This window comes from Budorcas taxicolor, chromosome 6 (genome assembly GCF_023091745.1).
Source record: "Budorcas taxicolor isolate Tak-1 chromosome 6, Takin1.1, whole genome shotgun sequence".
Classification (NCBI taxonomy): domain Eukaryota; kingdom Metazoa; phylum Chordata; class Mammalia; order Artiodactyla; family Bovidae; genus Budorcas; species Budorcas taxicolor.
The window spans coordinates 70,855,077-70,874,586 of record NC_068915.1 but is presented as its reverse complement, the minus strand read 5'-3'; the positions used below and the strand labels follow the sequence as shown (position 1 = coordinate 70,874,586).

General features: G+C 41.5%; 1 pseudogene; it reads right to left on the bottom strand.

Annotated features, from left to right (window-relative positions):
• The window catches only part of LOC128049512 (mitochondrial-processing peptidase subunit beta-like), a 70,058-nt pseudogene that overhangs the window by 15,858 nt on the left and 34,690 nt on the right, over positions 1–19,510 (bottom strand).

Sequence of the window (19,510 nt, the reverse complement as noted above, 5' to 3'; positions counted from 1 at the left end):
ATGATTTCCATCATTTTCCTGACAGCTCAGATAACCATTTTAACATCTTTTATCCATGCATTTTAGATGTTGTGAGCCCAGGAGATTCCTTGTGATATTTATTCTTTAATATTTTGGAAAGTAGAAATTTGAGCACTATTCTTAGTGAAGTTGCTCAGTCACGTCTGACTCTTTGTGACCTGTGGACTGTAGTCTGCCAGGCTCCTCCGTCCACGGGATTCTCTTCCAGTTCATTAATACTCTTTTCCCTTGTATCTAGTGGTGGGTTGCCATTTCCTTCTCTAGGGGATCTTTCCGACCCAGGGATCAAACTCGGTCTCCCACATTGCAGGCAAATGCTTTACCCTCTGAGCCACCAGGGAAGCCCCAGGTACTCTAATTTATAAGGTTTCTGTTGTAAGGTAAGCTATATCAAGAAACTGATAGAGTCCTCATCACTCCCCTACTCCCACCATCAGATAAAAATCCTCTAAACACATCAGACTCAAACACTTGAGCTATTAGGGCCAAGTTACCATTTTTACCCCATTACAGCATGACTGCTGCCCCAGTGCAACACTAGATAACTTCTTTCAGTAGAAGATAGACTGAAGATAAAGTAAGGAGGAACAGTGTCTGGGTTATGGATAGGCATCCAGCATGAATTACTTATTTCGAGATTCACGATAACCTAATGAAATTAGTAGCCTTGCTTTCATTTTATAAGTAAGAAAGCGGAACCTCAACAACATTAAGCAATTCATCTGAAGGATACAGAAGGAGTGAAAATGTTCTGAAAGCTCACCCAGGCACATTTTCCTAGAACAGGCCTTCAGAGGACCTGAGGGTTAACCATTTACTTACTTATCCACTCATTTGTGGATTCATTCAAGAAATCCTTCTTTCTTTTTAAAAAAAAATTTATCAGGGAAAAGTTGATTTAAAGAAACTTTTCTTGGGAACTTGCCACATGTATGACACTGTGCTAGACACTGACCTACAAAAATAAGACAAAGAGTTTATATTTCACATTCTCATATAAAAAGGGTTAGAGATGACTGGATCATAAGTTGTATGACTGGGGTTATGAGACCACTGGAAAGGGTGTCACCCTGGAGACTGGCTCATGTGTAGTTTGGGATGGAAAAGGGAAGATGTTTCCTACCAAAATGGGTAGTGAAGTAGAGGTAGGAACTTCAACAACAAGTGAAGGAGCAGTCTTTCTTTTTCCAGGAGCTGACTTTTTCCTTTTTCTAAAAAAAGGAACATTAGAACTCAAAACGGTTGTCTTTAAGAAGGATTTATTCTTTCTAGTTACCAGGTGCAAAGCTGTCTTAGTACAAGACCAGCTCACTTGCTGGATGGGATAGATCAGTAATGGTTTGGTTATCCAGCTTGTGGTCTTCTCTAAAATTGAAACATCACACAGGAAAAGACTTGTCTAGTACAACAGCTTATAATTGCGTGTTCCTCTTGATCACATAAGTCCTTATATCAGGAGCGCTAATCCAATTTTTTTAGATTCCATTTCCCTACTGGCCAACAAAGTTTCCTTGCTGGGTCTTGCAAAATTAAGCTATAAGCTTTTCTTCCACCAAGAGTTCAAATCTAAGCACAGATGTCAGAATTAATCCCATTACCTTCAGGCACTCTTAACCCCCCTAGAAAAGTAAATTTGTCTTGCTGCCTTTTTTTTTTTTATGATGAGGAATTCTCCCGTACTCAACAACTTTCTTCACATTGTTGGTTACACTTAATTGGGTTTATCTTTGTCTAAAAAGACATGATGGACAGGCCTTTTGGCAAGTGTTCCGTGTTTATTTCTAGGGCTTAAAATGTGGGTCATAGACACTGCTAAAGACTAACTATCCGCTGGGAATCTTTATCCCACTCTACCTGTTTATTCTAAAAACAAAACTGTCATCAATGACCCTGGAAAACAGAACCTGGAACTTTAAGGATGTTGTACCAGTTACATGATATTACAGCTAAACCGAGTATGCCCAGTGGTGTTAATTGGGGTCATCTTCCAACGTACTTTTGAGGTCTGTGATTGCTGCCTCTGTAATCGAAGTCTCTTAAATGCTGCCTACTTATCAGTAGTTCAAACTGACCCTTGGTCTTTTAGATAAGTCACTTACCATCAGAGTTGGGCATTTAATTTGAAATTGGGGTCTTTTCTAACTAAACTTTTGTTGAGTGATCTCTAATGAGTCCCTTATATCTGTAATTCTTGGCAGTACGCTTTGGACAGGACAGAAAGGGTTGCTTCACATTCTGACTGGAATACTTTGTAAATGTGTAACCTTGGACAAGTTACTCAAACTCCATTAGAGTTTCTTTATCCACAAAATTGGGATAATAATGTTCATCTAAAACATTTTTTGTGAGGAATAAGCAAAATAATGTATGTAAAATTTAGCATAGGACATGACTTTGAGTAAGCACTCAATAAACAGAAGTTGTTCTGATTTCCTTACTAATAAGGGCATGCTGTCCACAGTTTTGACAAGAATGGGTTGCCAACTTATTGCCAAGAAGAGGGAAGCTACAGGTTTACGCTCAAGATGGTATGAAGAGCCAAAGTGTCCAAGTTGGTAAACAGATTTTATACACTCATCTCTGCCCAGGGTTTGGCAAATAATATTGCAGGAACTGTGAAACAAAGGGGACTGTGGAAAGTGGGGTAGATTGAAATTGTACAGCGGTTTTGCAGTCTCTCTATTTCCATAGCCTGGGCCCATCAGTCCTCATTATCTCTACTGCCTGCAGCTCCTCTTTGCTTCCCAGTCTAGGATTCCTGAGACCACTTTGCATGTTAGGCATTAGGTCTTAAAGCACCTAGGGGAGTTATGTTGGGTGTGGTGGTGAAGCAGATGTGTTGAAGTGCCTGGAAGAGGAGTCCAGCTACATTAGTGTGCCAGGTGCTTTGCTGGGAGCCTAGGAAACCATGGCCATGCCCATTTCTGTCCTCAGTTTGTGTACCACAGTCCAGTGGGTGAGAAAATCAAGGCAATGCCACAGTAGAGCAGTGAGCGCCATGCCGGTTTCAGCATAGGGTTCTAGAAGCCACAGCTAACCCTCCTGGACATCAGAGCTAGGGATACCAATGCTGAGAAACAAAGGTGTAAATAGGGAGTCAGCTAAAAGACAGATGTGTGTGCATGTGCGTGGACCTGCCCCTGTGTGCTTAGTGGGATGTAGGGGAGGGCAGGAATGTTCAAAGGAGACGAGAGATGGAGCATTTGGAAAGTACTCCTGGTACAAAGATACAACTCGTGTGGCATTTGGAAGTGCAGGCATTGGAGGAACTGTTTGTCTAACTGCTGTTGGTGCCTCTCCGGTGTCTTGTATGGGACTCAGTCAGCTATGGGAGATTCCTGAGCCATGTGGAGGGTCCTCTGCTCTGAGGACGCTGCTACGAGAGACAAATTCCTTCTTCCCAGCTTCTCTTTGATCTTCCTTGTTTCCTTCTCCCAGTCTTCTCCATATCCTCCCAAAGTGTTTCTGCTGAAATCCTGGGCTTTGTCCTGGAGTTCTGCAGCTTGTGGAGTTTTTAAGGAGCAGATTCTCAGGGGTGGGGTCAGGAACGGAGCCACCACCTTCCCGTCAAGCTGCACCCATGCATAGGGCAGGGACACTTGCTGTCCGAGCTTCCTGTTGTGTCCAGCCCACTTTGGCCCTCTTCCTAATCCCTGGGACCTCTTTGCCCGCTTCCTTCTAAGAGAAGCTTGTTCTTTCAGCTCCAAGTTCAGAAAAGAAAGCATAGTCCTTTCTTCCTGCACCCCAGTTCTGTCTCAACTCCTGACAGAAACTGTTCTACATTCCACTGAACCCTGACTAGGAAAAGTATTCATTACCCACTATTCACAGGAATCTCTCTGCCACAATAGTCAGCCTCCCTCCTTTCTCTCTCGGTTTGTGTGTGTGTAAGTAAATGTGATCATATCCACTTTTTGCAAATAAGAATATTGGGGATCAAAGATATGATTTGTCCAAGATCACCAGCTAGTGAGTAGCAGAGAATCCATGTCATGTCTGATTCAAAAACCCCCGAGTTTTCTTTTGTGTTTAAAAAAAATTTTTCTGACTTTGAAATATTTATGTAGAAAAACCCAAATAATACAAAAAAAAAAGATGTAGCTTCCTATATTCTTACATCTTAACTCACTATTGACATTTTATGTATTTATCCTGTTTTTATTTTATGCAGTTTTAAATAAATGTTTATAAAATTGGCTCATATGTATGAATGTATATATTTTTCCAACTTAATTGGGATATAACTGACACATAATACTGTAAGTTTCAGGCGTACAGTGTGATTATTTGATACACAGATATTGTGAAACGAATGTCACAGTAAAATTATTAGCACATCTGTTTCACAAAACTATCATTTTTTGTGGTGACTATATCTAAGCTCTACTGTCTTAGCAACTTCAAGTAGACAGTATAGTGTTGTTAATCGTAGTCATGCTGTACATTACATCCCCAGAATGTTTTCATTGTATAAGAAAAGTTTATATCCTTTTACCAAAATTCCCCCATTTAACCTAACCGTCAACCCTGGTAGTCACTATTCTAATCTATTTAACTTTTTAAATTCCATATATAAGCAATCTCAAACAATATTTGTCAACCTCTGTCTGACTTACTTCACTTAACATAATAGGCATATATATATATTATATACATGTACAGTACACATGGGCTTCCCTGGTGGCTCAGACGGTAAAGCATCCGCCTGTAATACAGGAGACCTGGGTTTGATCCCTGGGTTGGGAAGATTCCCCTGGAGAAGGGAATGGCTACCTACTCCAGTATTCTTGCCTGGATAATTCCATGGACAGAGGAGACTGTTGGGCTACTGTCTACGTTGGACACGATCTAACTTTCTACAACAAATTAATTTTGAGTTAAGTTATACCTATTCAGACTTTTATCCAAATTATATAAACTAAATCTCTTTTAACAAGAACTTGTTAAAAATATTTGTCACTTGTTTGTTGATAAATGATTCCATTACTGTTTATAGTTTTTGGATTCCTACCAAATTATTTTTCAAACGTGTAGTGATCTGCATATTTGTTAATTTCCTCATTTTTAGAGCAAGTGTTGGGTTGGCAAACTCTAGTCCACAGACCAATCTAGCCTGTCATCTGTTTTGGTAAACAGAATTTTATCAGGACACAGCCATACCTCTTTATTTATGTATTGCCTATGTTGCTTTGTATTTATCTATTTATTGCTTTGTATTTATGTAATGCCTATGGAAGATTTGGGCTTCCCTAGTGGCCCGGTGGGTTGCCATTCATGGGGTCGCACAGAGTCGGACACGACTGAAGCGACTTAGCAGCAGCAGTGGCTCAGATGGTAAAGAATCTGCCTGCAATGCAGGAGACCTGGGTCCCTCCATGGGCCTGGAAGATCCCCTGGGGGAGGGCATGGCAGCCCACTCCAATATTCTCGCCTGGAGAATTCCATGGCCAGAGGAACCTGGTGGGGTCCATGGGGTCTCTAAGAACCAGGCATGACTGAGTGACTAACACCAGGCCTGCTTTGTGCCCTTCTGTCAAGTTACGTAATTGTGACAGAAACAGTATGATCTGTAACACCTCAAAAACTTCACCACCTGGATCTTTACAAAAAACTTTTGCCACCTTGCTCTAGAGAATAGACTCCTGTATTGTCAACCTCCTATTCCTCTTATCTTGGATTTTCAATACTGTTCCTGTAAGTCTTGAGTTGATTTTTTTCATGCTGCTCAGTTAGAGAGAGATGTATCTGGACTAGGTGTGTGTCACTAAGTGGGATGCAGGGATTTCTCTCAGTTGTCCTCGTTGATCACTTCTGGTTGAGTCCTTCTCAGGTTTACAGAACAGTGACTGCACATTCATTTCCTAATCTTCTGTAACCAGCAGGGGCTAGCGTAACCTGGCTCTGGGGTTCCAAGAGAGAATTTTCTGTCTTCCATCCACAGTTTTCTCTGTTACAAATCACTAATAAAATCATTGGCACCTCTATTACTTTTGAAAGGCAATACAATTGTCCCTTAAACAATGCAAGGGTTTGGGGTATCCACCCTTGTGCAGTCGAAAATCCACATGTCCCTTTACAGTCAGCCTTCTGTAACCATGAATCATGTAATACTGAGGCACATATTTACAGGACAAAATTCTGCATATATCAGTGGACTCATACAATTCAAAGCCATGTTGTTCAAGGATCAACTACATAATGTAATCTTTAAAAGCACAAATTCTGGAATCAGATTGTCTGGTTAAAATTGCAAGTCTGTCACTTACTAACAATGTGGATTTGGGTAAATTATTTTTTCTTTGTTCCAATTTCTCATCATCTGTAAAAATCATAGGGATTATGCTATTACCTTTCTCACAAGTGTTGTGAATAAGACAGCTAGTGCTCACTAGGATATTCAGGAGCTCCTTGACATTTCCCAGATGTCTCTGCTGTGATTGAGGCCATGTGACCAATTCTTGCCAATGGCCTGGGAATGGAAGTGTCATAGGTCACTGCCAGGCTGGGGCAGGTAGGAGCTGGTTTGCCTTTGCATCCTCTCTCCCTCTACCAGGGCGCCCTTAAGTAGAATCACAAGATACAAGGAGTCAGAATCTGAGCTACCAAGTGGAGGACAATCTCTATTTACTCAAATCCAACTTTGCATAAACAACAAATAAACTTAGGTTATGCTAACTATGAAAATTTGGGGATTATCTATTTCATTTTACCACAGCACAGTTTATATGAATACAGGATTGTTTTAAATATCGATTAATACATAAAAAGCACTTGGATTAATGTCTAGAATAATAAGTGCTATAAAAATGTTTTCCTTTCCTCCGTCTTCTTCTTTTTAAAGGAACCAGAATTCTTTCTTAGCATGGACCATTTTGTTTTTCACTTATATCTTTACCACTCTATTCGCTATTCTACCTATGATGAACCAGCCTCATATGGAAGCATTTACCACACACACACACACACACACACACACACACACACACACACACACCCCATCTTGTCTTAAGGAAGTTAATAGTCTACAAACAGAGCCAGAAACGTGGGCATAGAGTAAGGTAGGAAAGAGTTCTCTATCTCAAAAGACAGCAACCCACATATGAAGTTCTGCTTAGGCAGACTGTGTGTCTTCAAGCAAGAGAAAGAAATCTCTGTGTCTTAGGACTTATCTCAGGTTGCGAGGGCTGCTCTGTCTCATGAGGGAAAGCACGACCAGGCTATCATTTTGTTTTCTCAGTACACTTCCATTTGCCTCACAGTTAGGAAAAATTTCTCCCAGACTCTGCAATAGGCTGTTTTTATCTTTCAGTGTTAACCATTTTCATCTTTTTCTAAGTCTCCAGTGGTTCTTTCTTAAACCATCAGTCTTGTTTGCAACCTCCACTGGCATTCACTCAGTCATCTTTCTTACTCAAATTATACTCAGGCTATACATTCTCAATGAAGTTATTTTAATTCCAAACCTATTTGCTTTGATTGCTCTTTAATTAGTTGGAGGATGGAACACCAGAACAGCTTTGATTAAAAGAGTAGCTAAATATGGGAAAAGAATCTTTAAAAAGAGTGAATATATGTATATGTGTAACTGATTCACTTTGCTATACACTTAAAACTAATACAACATTGTAAATGAACTATACTCAAAAAAAAAAAAAAAAAAACCTCTAAAAATATAAAAAGGGAGTGGCTCAAGTTCAGTATTTTTTGTCCCCCATAGTGTTGCTTATTTCAAATAGCAAGCCATCCTTTGTTTCTTCTTTGACATATCAAGTATGCATAATCTAACTTTCTTATTCTTATTATAGTAGAACTCTACTATTCACAGTCTACATCCTGAGCCCCAGTGTAGACTTTCCATGTTGTTTTGGAGTCATCGATTTAAGAACATGTAAACGGGACAGATTTGGTCAAATAAATAGGGAGCAAATCATGAAGGGACTTTAGCATCAAACTTAGGTCTTCGCATTGTAAAGGATGTGGTAACTTGTTACCATATGCATTTAAGAAGGGTGATCCTGGTAGGAAACAAGGAAGGAAATGAAGAAGATGAGGCTTGAAAAAGTGTGAATAGAAATGTGGGTGTAGCCCAAGAGCCTTTGGTTTACCCCCTCAGCCTTCAGAGAATGGAGAGGAAATATGAACTGCCGTCAGGAAGGTAAAAATGATGGACTTGGTGTCTGGTTGAAGAAAACAGGTAGGATGATGCTAGTTTTCTGACTTGAATCACTATCGCTGTGAGTCCTGGTGTCCCTTATTCATCAAAATTCAACTGACAAGAGGAAAAGATTTTTGGAGAAGAATGTAACTTATTTTGCATGTGTTGTGTTTGAGACATCTTGGTAATATTCTGCTGAGATGTCTGAAAGGCATTTGGATATATAGACCCAGAACTCAGGCATTTGAATATATAGACCCAGAACTCAGGCATTTGAATATATAGGCCCAGAACTCGGGCGTTTGGGTATATAGGTAACTAGAGTAGAGAGGAGGAGAGAAGCAGTGTCAGGCGACCATTAACTTCGGGGAGACGTCTGAGAGATGGCAGTGCTGCGGGTAGACCCCTGAGGGATTAAGCAACAGGGATCCGAGAAAGAACAGCAGTGTTACTGAAGGGTAGCTTTAGTCTGCTGTTCCCAAAACACTCCAGGGTTTCCTAGAGATTCTAAAGGAGAGAGAATCTTAAGTGGAGAGGAAGTAGTATCCTGATGTTCAGTTGATGGGGACTTGGGAGCCAGCAAAAGCTGACATATTAACTTTCTCTCATTAGCCCCTGTATGCAGAATGCTTTATCCATTCATCCCTCAGGGGTTACCTTATTATTCAGTAACAGAAAAGTCTCAGACTTTCCTCTTCAAAGCATTATTGGCCTTTTACTTCTTTCATTCACGCAGAGCCCAGGGCCGCATATGGAGGCAGCAACTTGTGGAAGTAGCAGGGACTCTAGAAACCTTCAATTCTAGATTTAAATTTTGGGTAGTAACTTACTAGCTAGAATACACTGGTAAAACTGCTTTGCTTCATTGAGCCTCTCTTTTCTTATAACTTCACATACTCTTGAGGTAAAATAAGGGAATATAAAGACATTTGACACAGCTAGTTTTCCCTATTTTTGTTTTAATTGATGAGTAGTGCTTTTATGCTTTAATGTCAGCATCTCAGCCAAAGACTTTTTTCAGTAAAGTGCACCTTTGTACCAATACCTTTCACTGAGGTCTGAGAACCTGACCCTCATTTTACTTCATGTTGGTTTTAAGCTTTCAAGGTGTGTCTCTGATAGGTTCTGACTAACAAGATAGGGTCTTGTTTCACTTTGATGAAGTTCCAGAAAGCTATTCTTCAACAAAAATACTCCCCTCACCTCCGATTTATGTGGCCCACGGAAACTGCAGTCGAATTCTCTTATAGTTCAATCTTGTCTGACACAATTTTCTTTGTTTGAACCCCATGAATGGAGATACTGCTGCTTCTGCTTCTCTGTCTGCCCATGAAGGCCCCAACTGCCTCATTTATTTCCTTGAGGTTTGTGATCCCAAATTCCTATTTTATTTACCCACTACAGTCCTTGATTTTTTTAAATGAATCAATTTATTTTAATTGGAGGATAATTTCTTTACAATATTGTGATTTTTTTTGCCATACATTGACATGAATCGGCCATGGGTATACATGTGTCCACCCACCTGCCATCCTGAAGCCCTCTCCAACCTCCTTCCCCACCATATCCCTCTGCGTTGTCCCAGAGCCCTGGCTTTGGATGTCCTGCTTCATACATCGAACTTGCATTGGTCATCTATTTTATATATGGTAAGATACATGTTTCAATGCTATTCTCTCAAATCATCCCACCCTCGCCTTCTCCCACAGAGTCCAAAAGTCTGTTCTTTACATTTGCGTCTCTTTTCCGGCCCTACATGTAGGATCGTCTTTACTTCATAGACCGTAGTCTTTTGCCTGCGGAATCATGTGGATTCCTCTAGTTGTGTAAATGGTCCAGCCATTTTATTGAAATGTTCAAATATCCCTCTGCTATCTGAAATTAAAGGTTCCTATGAAACCTTTCCTAAGCTGAAATGACCTAAAGTGAAGAAGCAATTACCTGAGGGCATGTCTTGCTAACAGAAACACAAAATAAATGAAGATGAAGTACAAAAGCTCACACAGTTCAAGGGTATGGAGGCTGATGCTGAGTGTAGTTCCCAGGATGGAGTTTGGTGGTACCCCTCCCTCTGCTCAGGTGCAAGCTTCCTCCGTACGGTTGATGTAAGACCAACACTAAATGCTATTTTCATTTTTTGTCTTTTTGTGTGATAGCAAAAACCTCTTCAGATTTCTTTTGGTTAGATAAAACAAGTACTGATATAAATCTTTCATAACAGCAAGGTGGAGTAAAGTGAACTCTCGAAAAGTAGGGGATACTTGGACCTGATAAAAGACTGGGCTCTGGCCATCAACATACTTGTGATCCTGGCTTGGTTATGGCCGCCATGGGAAAAGTAATCTTCCAAACTTCCTGAAATGAATTTTAGCGTGTTTTATTCTAGATTCTTAAACTAAGCATCGCCTTCCCTTTGTCATTGTTAGCCTGAGACCCGAGGCATTGAGTACATGTGGAAAAGCTGACCCACCATCCCTGACCTTGGATTGTAGAAGTATCTTCAAGGTGAAGCTTCTGTGTTAGAGGATTTCCAAAGCAATCTTGAAAGACCATTCTCTCTTGACCAGCCTTTTTGATTTTTTCAAGAAAATGAGCCACTACTACAGCTTTTCTCCCCCATACCATTGCTGTTAATTCTTTACCCCTTTCAAGAGTTAGATGCTCAATGTTTTATAGCCTGAAGTAGGCCCATATCAGGCTCTGCGGTACTTAGTTTCCTCTCAACTACCTTCAGGGAAATCACCCAAGATATTACTCTCATAAGGCATGTTTTCTTAAAAGTCCTGTTGTTCTAAACTACTTTAAAGTTAGAAACTATGGAAGTTTATTTTACAGTTCTGTGAATAGCATTTTAGCTTACTGAGAGGCTTTTAAACATAATCGTGGCTTCCTTTTTTATCTCTAGAATTACCCTTCTGTTTTCTGAAGTTACTTTAAGGATCATCTTTCAGAAGGAAAACAACTTGACATATACACCACTTCTGAGCCTGTTTATCCAGAGTGGAGGGTGAGAACAATAATAGGCATGAAAAACAATTTCATGGGTGTTAAGCTGTGGCTCCAGGTTTCACCTTCAAGGAATCAGCGTCTCCGCTGCTGCCTCTGGGGGAAGACGAGACATGAGATGGAATATTGCTGAATTTGCTTTCTGAAGAAATATTCAGAAGCACCTACTCTTCACTCTGCATCTTTTTACTGGCGTACCTGATTAAACATCTATAAAAGCAACTGCAAAGTAAAAAAGCCACCGCAATAAGGACCAGATGCAAATGTGCCTACTGGAAAAGGGAGCAGATTGAGGTGGGAGCTTGGCGTGTGGATATGACTAGGAAAGGGATGATCAATGAGGCAGCCAGAGATATGTCTCAGGAGAAGGCTGCGGAGATCATTCTGGAAACTTCCTCAGTCTCTGGTCTAGGCCAGAAAGATTCAGGCTGAGCCAAGAGCTCATAAATATCTCTGGTCAGTGAGTTAGTCATTTAATGAATAAGGAAACTATGCACGAGCTTCAAGGTTAAAGGTTAACAGGCAGGGTTTCCAAAGCAATTTCATTAAGTAGACACTAATAGATTACAACTTACATATTCCCACATTAAAACAAAAAATATATCTTTGAAATTTTTCCTCTAACCATCAACACTACCAAGAGTCATTAGTTTTTTTAATATATCTACAATGCAAAGTGCCTTGTTAGTACATTATGTAATCATTAAATATTAAATAAATTTTGGAAGTTAAATCAGTGAAATAAGGCTTTAAAAAGATTGTTCTAGTTGCAGAAATATTGCAAGATTTCTAAAGGATTATATCTTTAAATTACTTCTCTAATACTCTTAATTCTCTCCATTTTAAAGAAATAAATATTTGAAATTATAAAAAAGAAACAATAAACTGTTTCAGCTATAAGTCTATCTTGGATTCAAAATTATAAAATAGGTATGAGTGAGAGACTGAGGAAAGCTGAAACTTTAAGAAAGGAATAAAAGAACCATATTGTATGTAGGATATAATAAATATTGGGACATTAGCTGTGTACACATTGATCTTCCTGAGCAGACAGTGGTTCTGTAGATAGTGGTTCAGGGAAGGACCTTGAATTCATCTTTCTGTTTCTCATTGTGCATTAATTCAATAAATAGGTGTTGAATTCAACTCTGTGTCACTGGCATTATGGCTATACACTGGGTTTGCAGGAAAAAATCAGTGAAATTGTTTATAGCATATTGAATCATAGTATTTGAATTATAGTATTTGAATCAATACACTAAAGCTCTAGACTCTGTGCTGTGGATCCTCACTTTACTACCCCATGTTGGCACTGTACAAAGAGCTGAATAATGCTGGGAAAAGGTATATAAACTTACTAGATAGGGAGCATTTCATTTCATCTGGAAAGTTCGGGGAAGACCTTCTAAAGGAGGCATAATGTGAGCTGAAAGACCAGTTGGATTTCATCAGGTGGGGAAAGAAAGAGATCATGAAGAGTGAGGTGGGTTTGCATAGATGAGTAGAGGAGATGTGAAGGATGTTTCGGATAACAGAAAGGAAAGAGAAAGAATATGGAAGAAAATAAGCTCAAGGCAATTTGGGAAAATAGTGGACAGACTAGTTTGGCTGGGGAAGACAACTGTTGTGCTGATATAGGAGATAAATTTGAAAAGGTACAGATGATGGTGGAATGAACTTGCTCCCTGAAGACAATGAGAAGCTATTGAAAACCTTAAGGCTAGTAAACCACATAAGTAGAAAGTCTTCCTGGCTTCCTCTAGACCAAAAATGGACCTCAAGACTTGGAATCCTATCTTGCCCAATGACTGAATTTAGTTAGATAGAAGTTAAGCTCAAATATAGAGCTTGACTTTCAAGGGTCTCAGATCTCAGTTATACAATTATGCTATTTTGTTTACTTTCCTTTTTTATGTAAAGACACTATTTCAGGTCCCAAGAAGATATTAATGATTAAAAGAAAAATAGTGTTATCCTCATGGAGCTGACAATCTAGAGGGAGAAAATATAATGCACAGGATGAAATAAGTACAGAAAATGTGTGAAAATTTTGAATATATTGCATATCTGAAAGTTACTAAGAGAACAGATTTTAAAAGTTCTCATTGCAAGAAAAAAATTATTTTTAACTATGTAAGGTGATGGATGTTAACTAGATTTATAGTGCTGATCATTTTGGAGTCTGTACAAATATCAACTCATTATGTTTTGTATACCTGAAACTAATATTATATATCAATTATAGCTCAATTTTTGAAAAAGAATGAATCACATTAATGTGCACATTTGTGCACTAAGTTTCTGGACAATGGCACAGACTTAAAAGAATCATAGTAAGAATTCTTACTAAGAATCCCCGTTCAACAGACCTTAAGGGAAAGTCCATTCTATTGACTATAGTAAATGTTATATATATAACGTATGCTATATGTATATATATAATATATATGAATGTTAGCTAATGATAAAAGGAAAGGATAAAAATAAAAAGGAGAGGGAGACAGGAAAAATTAGAGTATTGAATTTTGGACAGGATTTCCAAGGAAATGGAGAAGGCAATGGCACCCCACTTCAGTACTCTTGCCTGGAAAACCCCATGTTCGGAGGAACCTGGAAGGCTGCAGTCCATGGGATCGCTGAGGGTTGGACATGACTGAACGACTTCACTTTCACTTTTCACTTTCATGCATTGTAGAAGGAAATGGCAACCCACTCCAGTGTTCTTGCCTGGAGAATCCCAGGGACAGGGGAGCCTGGTGGGCTGCCGTCTATAGGGTCGTACAGAGTCAGACACGACTGACGTGACTTAGCATTAGCCTAGCCTCCAAGGAAAACTTGTCTAAGAAGGTGACTCGAGTAAATATTTGAAGGAGTTGAGGATGAAACCATGTGGATATTTGGAGGAAGAGCTTTTGTGGGGGAGGGAAGAGCAAGTGCAAAGGCCCTGGTGTGGGGGCATGCCTGGAATATATAAGGAAAGAAGTGGAAGGAGAAAGGATATGATTAACAGGAGGTAAAGTGAGTGATAACACTTCAACACTGTGGTGTTGGGGGAAGACTCTTGAGAGTCCCTTGGACTGCAAGGAGATCCAACCAGTCCATCCTAAAGGAAATCAGTCCTGAATATTCACTGGAAGGACTGATGTTGAAGCTGAAACTCCAATACTTTGGCCACCTGATGCGAAGAACTGACTCATTTGAAAAGACCCTGATGCTGGGAAAGAATGAAAGTGGGAGGAGAAAGGGATGACAGAGGATGAGATGGTTGGATGGCATCACCGACTCAACGGGCTTGAGTTTGAGTGAACTCTGGGAGTTGGTGGTGGACAGGGAAGCCTGCTGTGCTGCAGTCCATGGGGTCACAAAGAGTTGGACACAACTAAGCGACTGGACTGAACTGAACTGAGAGTGAGTGAGGTGGCCTTCCCAGGTGGCACTAATGGTAAAGAATCCGCCTGCCCAAAGCAGGAGACATAAGAGATGCAGATTCAATCCCTGGGTCGAGAAATCCCCTGGAGGAGGGCATGGCAAACCACTCTAGTATTCCAGCCTAGAGAATCCCATGGACAGAGAAGCCTGGCAGGCTACAGTCCATCCGGTCACAAAGAGCTGGGCATGACTGAGTGACTTAGCACTCACACAAAGTGTGTGAGGTAAATGAGAGATAGATCACATGGCCCACATAGGTCACAACAAGGATTTAGCTTTTACTCTGAGGCCACTGTATTCTATGAGCAGAGGACTGACATGATCTGTTAAAATTTCAGTGGAATCGGTGTGGCTCATGTGTTGAGAATAAGCCATGAGGATGAGCTTGAGATCAGAGACAACAGCAGAAGCAGGAAGACCTGTTAGGAATAGGGTGGCAGCAGGAGAGAGGGTATTCAGTTTTGAATATATTTTAAGGTGGAGCATGTAGAATTTTCTTTTGGACAAAATATGGAGGAAGAGAAAGAGAGGAGTCAGGAACAGCATGGTGGATATGCCTGAGTGACTAGATTATGGGAGGAACTGTTTTCTTTCTGATAGCAGTGGAAGGCGGGCCATCAAGGGCTTAGTCATAGATGGGATAGGCTGGCGAGTTCTAGTAAACATCCAAGTAAAAATATCAGCTGTGATATTTTTATAGATATAAGATCTGGGGCACAGGAAAGGGGTTTAGCCTAGACACACACACACACTGGATCATAGCACATGGATGGTATTAAAGCCATAAACTAGATGAGATCATCCAAGGGGAAAGAGGGCTTCCCTTGTAGCTCAGTTGGTAAAGAATCTGCCTGCAGTGCAGGAGACCTGGGTTCGATCCCTGGTTTGGGAAGATACCCTGGAGAAGGAAATGGCAACCCATTACAGTATCCTTGCCTGGAAAATCTCATGGACAGGGGAGCCTGGTGGGCTGCAGTCCATGGGGTTGCAAAGAGTCGGGCACGACTGAGTGATTAACACTTACTTATTTACTTAGGGGGAAAGAACCGCTCCAAGTACTGATCCCTGGGCACTGAACATTCAGAAGCAGGGAGGGTGGGAGGGCAGGGAAACCAGCAAAAGAATCCAAGAAGGAAGGTTTGTAAGATGGGAAGAGAACAAAGTGTGACGTCTTAGAACCCAGGGCAAGAAAGGGTTTCAAGGAGAAGAATGTTATCAACTGAGTCAATAGCTGCTGATGGGGAAAGCCAGATGAGGCCTGAGAAAGGAGGACTTAGCTACATAGAGCCTTTGTGACATTGAGAAGAGCAGCAAAGGTCCACAGTAGAGAGCGGCTGAGTGCTTGGAGAGGCTGAACCTGACTATTCTGTTTTAGTAATGTCATTCTCTCGGCTTGGTGTTTTCTTAGATGTGTACCTGGTGGGAAAAAGGTCTCTTTTTAAAAAGTGCTTCCATGGTCTTTTGCCTTTGCGTGGCTTTTATCATGTGTTCATTTGTGGATTCAAGTGGATTTTTTTTTTTTTTTTTTTTTTTTGCCAGAAGACATATTGATGGATGACTCCTTTGGGCAAAGGCATGGTGCTAACTGGTGTGCTGAGTTGAGAGGTTAGAGGAAATTCAGAGAAATAAGAGAAGTAACTCCAGTGATTCCATCACACTTCCGTTGTCATTCATCCTGGAAACAAGGTTCACTGTGGTGTGGATATAACTGAGGTTGCCTCACACCCATCCAAGAGTGGGCAGGTGACCTAGGCTTAGCCAATCAGAATGCTGCTTCTCCTCGGCTACAGTGATTGGTTCAAGGGCCAGCAACCACCGCCACACCCAAAGCTCCACTATCTAGCACCTGCATCCAATAGCAAACCAGGCTTGGGGAGGACTGGGATGTGAGTGGCTCAAATGGGGAAGTTTTCAGCTTCCCGAAGAGGCCCCAAACTGGCAGTGTACAGAAGGCAGGTGCCTGTGTGCTCTCCAGAGGACAAATGGCAGTCTCCAGCAACAAGTGGGAAGCTGTGACTGCAGGGAGATCCCTGGCCAAAGGGCACGTCCCACAGGGAGCCTCCCTTTCCGACTTGGCCCCCCTCAGCTGACTCTTGGTACTTGGTTGGACCGACCTCAGGAGCAGCCTGGCTGTTTTGCATTATCAGCATGTATTACAAAGCCACATGATAAATGACGGCCTGTTTCCTCACTTCTGTTTTCGAGGGCACCACAAAAGGACATCACACTCAACAGTCATGCTGGACCAGAACTCCCTCCGCCCCGACCGTCCCACCGCGCCCCCCCTTACACCCCCCGCACCTCCGCACCACATGAGTAAGATTCTCCCCCAAGCGTGATTGATCACAGGAATGGCAGGACTCCAGCTGAAGCTGGGTAGAGAGGAAGGATGGGCATTGGTATTAAAGTGGATGGAAAAGTTAAAAGAGTGAGAATTTTTATTTTTGCAACGTGCCCCTCTGCTAACCATTATTTCAAAGCTTCCTGAATGGAAGCGAATCAGGAAACAGCAGTGGGACTAATAAAATCATACTGGAGAACAGCTGGGGATAGCATCGGTGATCATTAATAACACCACTATTGTGGTCAGACGCACACTTGGCTAATCTCTTTTTTTTCTCCCAATGTCCCCAAGTTTATTTATTCTTTTTTGGACAATCAGAGTGTAATTCAAAAAGTTAAGTGACTTGCCCAAGGTCATCCACACTGGATCAAAACAGGGCAAGAATTAAAATTATGTTCTTGTAATGTTGTTTCTTCACCCCTCCACACTGGACGTGCTTAGCTTTCCTGGCTGTGCCCTTCTGCCCCCTCTGCCTGGGGCGGTTCAGCTCATTTTCAGTCTCAGTGAACAAGGCGAACAATGTTACTTTCAACACTAAGCCTGAAGATGAATGTCCTAGAACGAATCCCCATTGCTTTTTCTGGCGATTGACCTGGTTGACCTGGCCTGAAAATTGCCTTAAGCAAAAGCACTTCAGACCTTAAAGAATTTGTTTTCTTTTATTCTTCTCTCTTTCCTTTGTGGCAGGGACTTTTGTCCACCTAGTTCTCAGTTTTTAAAGAAAATATCCATTGACTTTAACTTCTTTTTCTGTTCATGTGCTCATTCATTCATTAACTACATTCATAAAGCATAAATATTTATTGAGCACTTACTATGAACCATGCCAAGTTCTCGAAGGGCAGTGGCCCAATCCAGTTAGGGGGTTAGGAGATCTTTCCTTGGGCAAGGACAGATTAGCTGAGACTTGAAGGATGAGTGGGCTTTAGTCAGGCTAAGATGGGGCTGAAAGAAAATTCCAGAACAGCAGGTACATACACCTGAAGGCAGTAGAAAGCAGGGCCCCTCAAAGAAGTGCCTGGTGGGTTCAGTTAGCAAGAAGGAGGACTTTAAGAGATAGACTCTAGAAGCATAAAGGTTGTTGAGGTGTGTGGACTTTCTCCCAAGAACCATGGGAAACTAGGAAGGTTTTAAATACACAAGCTTCTAGCTCCATCTCTTTCTTCCCCCTTCATCCTAGAACTCTGATGGCTATGAGAGAAAATCAAGGCTTTTTATTTTAAAAAATACCTGAGTTCCCAGGCCCTGGGCACTCTCATGCCTCTTTAACTGTGTGTGTGAATCCCTACTCCCCAGGCCTTTTGATTACAGTAAGAGAGGAGGGGGCAGTCCTACAGTATGGATCATCCCTTGGTGAGATCTAATTTCAAGAGTGGCCCTAAACAGAAAATGGTTAAGAGAACCCCAGTGACTACGGCAACACAAAGAAGGGGATTAGGGGACAAACACAGCTGGGGAGGAACAATCCTAAAATTCTGTGATCCAGGGCCAAATTCCACAAGTGCTTCAGAAGGCACCTACCAGGCCACGCTTGTAAACTGTGTCGGGAATCAACACAACGACCCTCCTGTCTCCTGCTGACTTGTTTTGGGTGTGCCCTTGAGATTCCAGCCCCAATTCTCCACTCAGGGAGTGGAATCTTGGAACGTGCTCCCTTTTTAAACCTTCGACCTTGCCTTTTCACCCATGCACACCCCAATTCCTCAGAACTGTTTGTGATGAAACCATTTTCGTCACTGCTCCCGCAGCTTCAAAGCCATTCCCTCTGCTGCCTACGGAGAGTAACTGACTTATCTGGGGCCTCCCTGGAATTGGAAGAGAGGGAAACGGATCTTACTGTTCTCTGAGCATGATCCTGCCTTTGCTCTGGCAGCTTGGCAGCTTGAGTGCTTCCTCAAGACACCTACCTCCCATGGAGTCTCTGCTTATCTATTACCTTCTTACTGAGGTCCTCTCTGTCTTATTTAACAGCACCCACCAGCTTCATCCTTCTTACTCTACTTTCCTTTTCCCTTTTTCTACACATTTGTCTTAGAATACACTAATTTATTTATGTGCTATGCTTATTGTTTATTGTCTGTTTTATCCAACTGGAATGCAAGTTCACAAGGGCATGGGCGTGTCCCTCCCAAACTCACACAGCATTGCTTGAGTGTGGTGAGCATTCGCTGAGTGGAAATATTCTGCTAGCAGGATGATGCTTTAGTTCCCCCATTGTTACTTTTATGTTTTGTAGGCAGTGGACACTGATGTCATCAAAGTGCATGAGTTTATGCACAAGTAACATCTCCCCTCCAGGGTCCTCTGAGGTACCTCATATTCAGTCAGTTCTCCTTTGACATGTAGGAATGAGACAAAAGATAAGAAGTCAGTCTCTGATAGGCACTGAGTATCAGGGGAAAAGGTTTGATGCCCACAGGCAGATGTTTTTAAATGCTTTTAAAACGGGGGCAGGTGTTACTGAGCCCTGAGAAATGTCCGTTGATACGAACTCTCATGAAGTCAAGAGGTGGCAGGCCAGCAAACAGTGACCACACTGCAATCAACAAGGTCAG